This window comes from Centroberyx affinis, unplaced genomic scaffold (genome assembly GCF_046629955.1).
Source record: "Centroberyx affinis isolate AG114_WGS23_722 - 3 ecotype Tasmania unplaced genomic scaffold, CSIRO-AGI_Caff_v1 ptg000199l_1, whole genome shotgun sequence".
In the NCBI taxonomy this organism is placed as follows: domain Eukaryota; kingdom Metazoa; phylum Chordata; class Actinopteri; order Beryciformes; family Berycidae; genus Centroberyx; species Centroberyx affinis.
In genome coordinates this window covers 135,001-139,260 of record NW_027278892.1, presented here as the reverse complement: position 1 = coordinate 139,260, position 4,260 = coordinate 135,001, and the positions used below count along the sequence as shown (strand labels likewise).

General features: G+C 39.7%; 2 long non-coding RNA genes across 2 annotated transcripts in view; both read right to left on the bottom strand.

Annotated features, from left to right (window-relative positions):
- Nucleotides 1-1,817: 1,817 nt before the first annotated feature.
- Nucleotides 1,818-3,389, bottom strand: LOC139660621 (uncharacterized). The gene is made up of 3 exons (XR_011696561.1): nucleotides 3,315-3,389; nucleotides 2,416-2,599; nucleotides 1,818-1,949 (listed from the first exon to the last, which is right to left on the bottom strand). It is a non-coding gene; the product is annotated as an uncharacterized lncRNA (long non-coding RNA).
- A 394-nt stretch (nucleotides 3,390-3,783) lies between these two features.
- LOC139660614 (uncharacterized) overlaps nucleotides 3,784-4,260 on the bottom strand; it is a 712-nt gene continuing 235 nt past the window's right edge. Inside the window, exons 2-3 of the long non-coding RNA XR_011696559.1 lie at nucleotides 4,068-4,168; nucleotides 3,784-3,882 (exon numbers count right to left, since the gene is read on the bottom strand). This is a non-coding gene — a long non-coding RNA (uncharacterized lncRNA). The remainder of the gene's footprint in view (nucleotides 3,883-4,067; nucleotides 4,169-4,260) is intronic.

The window sequence follows — 4,260 nt, the reverse complement described above, 5'->3', positions numbered from 1 at the left end:
TTTGGCACAAGTTAATTGGCATACTTCATGAGAGATTGGAGTTTCTAATTGAGTGGCCAGAGCGAGATGTACTTCAAGCTACAATGCCAATGGCATTCAGGCAAGCATTTGGATGTAGAGTTGCTGTGATCGTAGACTGTTTTGAAGTATTTATTGAAAGACCTTCTAATTTGCTTGCTAGAGCACAAACGTGGTCAAACTATAAGCATCACCACACTGTGAAGTTTCTGATCGGTGTTGCTCCCCAAGGGTATGTCTCTTACATATCTCCTGCCTGGGGAGGAAGAGTTAGTGATAAGCAGATTACTGAAGAGAGTGACCTCCTAAAAAACCTGTTACCTGGAGATATTGTTCTAGCAGACCGTGGGTTTAATGTTGGGGATAGTGTAGGATTCTACTGTGCTTCACTACAGATACCTGCGTTCACTAAGGGGAAAAGACAGTTGTCAGCATACGAGGTGGAACAAACTAGAAAAATAGCTAATGTGCGTATTCATGTCGAAAGGGTTATAGGATTAGTCAGAAGGAAATATCAGATTCTGCAAAGTAGGGCCATGCCCATCGAACACATGGCAACAAAACCAGGCGAGTCACTGTCATTGATTGATAAGATTGGAGTTATTTGCTGTGCCTTGTCAAATTTATCAGAGTCTATTGTCCCACTGGAGTAAGAAATTACAAAAGCTAGAGGAACATGGCCTATAGACGGGCAGTGGTGGAAGAAGTACCTTTAATTAAGTAAAAGTACCAATACAGCAATGTAAAAACACTCCATTACAAGTAAAAGTCCTGCATGAAAAATCATACTTAAGTAAAAGTACATAAGTATTAGCAGCAAAATGTAGTTAAAGTATTAAGTAAAAGTAGTGGTTTGGTCCCTCTGACTGATATTTTATTATATATGACATCAGTAGATTATTAATACTGAAGCATCAGTGTGTAAGCAGCATGTTACTGTTGTAGCTGCTGGAGGTGGAGCTAGTTTGAACTACTTTATATATAGTTAGCTAGTTTAGTCCAGTGGTTCCCAACCTAGGGGTCGGGCCCCTCCAAAGGGTCACCAGATAAATCTGAGGGGTCGTGAGATGATCAATGGGAGAGGAAAGAAGGAAAAAAACAAAGTTCTGATACACAAATCTGTTTTCAGTTTTTGGACTTTTTCTCTAATCTTTGATTTTTGCAGAAATATTGGATCATTTGAACATTTATTGAAATGAAACCATGTGAGGTTTAGAGGGAAAAATCACTATTTGGTGGAGCTGTTAACAACTCATAGACATCTGAAATGTGACCCGACTACACACTGCTTTTTGTAAGACGTCAAAAGCCAAAAAGGTTGGAAACCACTGGTTTCATCTTTAACAATGTGTTGTATTTTAAAAGCTTGTTATATTATCCATTGTGTCAAATCTCCATCTGAAAAGTAACTAAAATCCAATTTATAGTTGTACACTGTTCTTGTAAATAAGAAACCACTAATAACTTTGTTGTCTTATTATCTTCTCAATAAACATCTGATTGCCCAAAAAAAAAAAAAGATACATTCATGTTAGTCATGTGTTTTTCATTTGCAAAATATGACTGAATCTAGTGCCTGAGCTGATGTGAGCTAGTGTCCTTTAGTCATATTACATGTCAACATGTTACTTTGTAACTTGCTGTCCCAACACTTCTGGAAGTATACTGTTTCTGAAAAAATCCTCAACTTTGGGAATCACATCATCCCAAAATTCCATATCAGGCAAAATTCTTTCAACAAAAATGTCATTACAGTTCCACACCACAAAGTCGCAATACTCAGCATCCACAATGTGAAGCTGTGCCTGGACTTGGAAGTAGTAAGCATGGCTCCTGTCCAGTGTAACATCATCCCCATCATTGATGAGGCAGAATCCCTTGTCTCCAGCACACAGGCGCAGATTAACCTCGTCTTGCTTGCAGTGTGGGCACTAAAGTTCACAGTGAAAAGAACATGTAAACAATAGACTGAAGAAGTCAATTTTGTCTGACTTTTTATTTAATTCACTGATTCTTATGTAAAGACAGGTGTTTTTTACCTGACATGTTTCGACTGCCAAGCCTGCAGTCTTCATCAGAGGTGTTGCCGAAGCTTCCTGTCAGCTGATTTATGTGGACATGGTCGTCCTACCTGTTACCACATAAATCAGCTGACAGGAAGCTTCAGCAATATTTCTGATGAAGACTGCAGGCTTGGCAGTCGGAACATATCAGTAAAAAAAACAACAAACACCTATTGTCTTTATATAAGAAATCAGTGAACTAACCATGTAAACAAATATGCATGCCAATATCTTTCCACAGTTTAAATGCTTTCTGTCTTTACATTGAAGTGAAATTATGAATTTATATGTCGAACATCTTTCTCAGCACGTTTATAATGAACCGTAATATTACCTTTATCTCGCAAATCCCTGTTCCATGACAGTCACAAGTGGCAATCCCATCAGGCGAAGCTCCCATGTATGGCCACTTGGGATTCAGCCAGAGACCACTTTCCATACAGGAGAAGCCCTCATGCTCCGGACCCATCAGCTTCTCATACTCTCTTCTGGCTTGTGCCTCATGTTTGCATCCGTAACTGTAAATGGTACACAGAGACAATAAGCAAAAAAATAAATGGTAATTTAATATTCAGTGTTGAATTTAGAAACTTTGAAGTGGGTCATTATTGTAGGCAACATTATTATGGTTCAATGGTTTAAATATTGACTATTATCCTAACCCCTATGCTTAACCCTACCCCTGCCTAACCCTTGCCTTATAAGCCTATACCTGATGTTGACCCTTGTGCTAGTCTTACCCAAAATCTCACCTCTGTCTTATCCTAATTCAAACCCTAAATACCTTGTCGCGACTGTGGTGAACTTGTGTGCCTCTGGGTAGCATATGGCCTTAATCAGGCTCTTGGATGGTTGCAGAGGGTTAGTCTTAAGAATTTGTTTAAGCTTAGAGGCAGTTATGCGTCCAGCTCTTTGTCGATACCAAATCCTGGATGCACCCTGGCTTCGAGTTGCCTTCTCTACAGCCTGGACCTGAGAAGGGGTTAGCTCTTCTAGCTGGAAATCCTGGCATAGCTCTCCAAGCTCTTTGGGGGATAGCTGCAGAGTCTCTGGTGTTCTGTATTCAAGAACAGTTTTAGGCAGCATGCAAGATTTGGGGACAAATTCCTTGTGGTAATTCTCCCTAGCCATCAGTGCAGCACTCTTTGGACAGTTTCTGCTTAAGGAATCAAAAAACCTTGCATATGTTTCTGACCCTCTCTTCACTCTTGGACATTGAACTGGTTTCCCAACCTTAGGTTGTTCAGTTGACCTCCCAGCGATGGCATCGTCCAGTTTTTGTTTTTTGGATTTTGCTGAGGAGAAGTCTATAAGAGCTACAGGAGCGGCAGGAATCTGAAAAATGTAAAAAGCATAAAGATCATAAAGTACTGCCCTACTAAGGGAAATGACAGTATCTGACAATTTCTAACACACACTTCTGTGGTCCATAACATGGAAAATTTAAGATATGACATTGCAACTACAATTTGTGTTGTTTGTCTTAGTCTAAGGCAAACCATAAAAATTGTAGTTGCAGTGTTTGATCTTAGTTTTCCTGTGTTAGGATCTGCAGAAGTGTGTTTTAGAAATTGACAGTTACTGTCATTTCCCTTAGTAGGTTAGGGTAGGCTACAATTACATGTACACACATCTTATACAAAAACAAAAGCAATGATATGTACATCTAAATACCTTTTTTACATGTGATGGCATCAGCCACTTGCACTTTTCCGTTGTGCAGGAGGCTGTATCTCGCATCTTAACACCAGCTTCAATGGAAAACAGAACTGCCCCTACATGAGAACAGGATTCTGACAATCTGTGAATAGAATAGAATAGAACAGACATTTCTTTATTAACCACAAATGGAAAATTGTATTTTGCACAGTTCATCTGTGGGTGTGCACTGGGGATAGATTTAAAACAATAGCTACAAGCAACACCATTAACACTTAAATCGGGGTTAACAGTTACACAAAAGACAGGTGAACGTAAATAACTTACCCTGCCATGCAATTGCAATGAGCTGCAATGACTTCTCCGTCTTGTTTCGCGATGATCCACGTCTTTAGTGGCGTTTCACCGGACCTTTGAGAGTGGTTAACCTACACCGGTAACAACCATAACGTTAACGTCGAGAGGCGCCGCGGAGTTGAATGTTTGTTGCTAGGTTAATCCACAGGACAATAACAGAAAA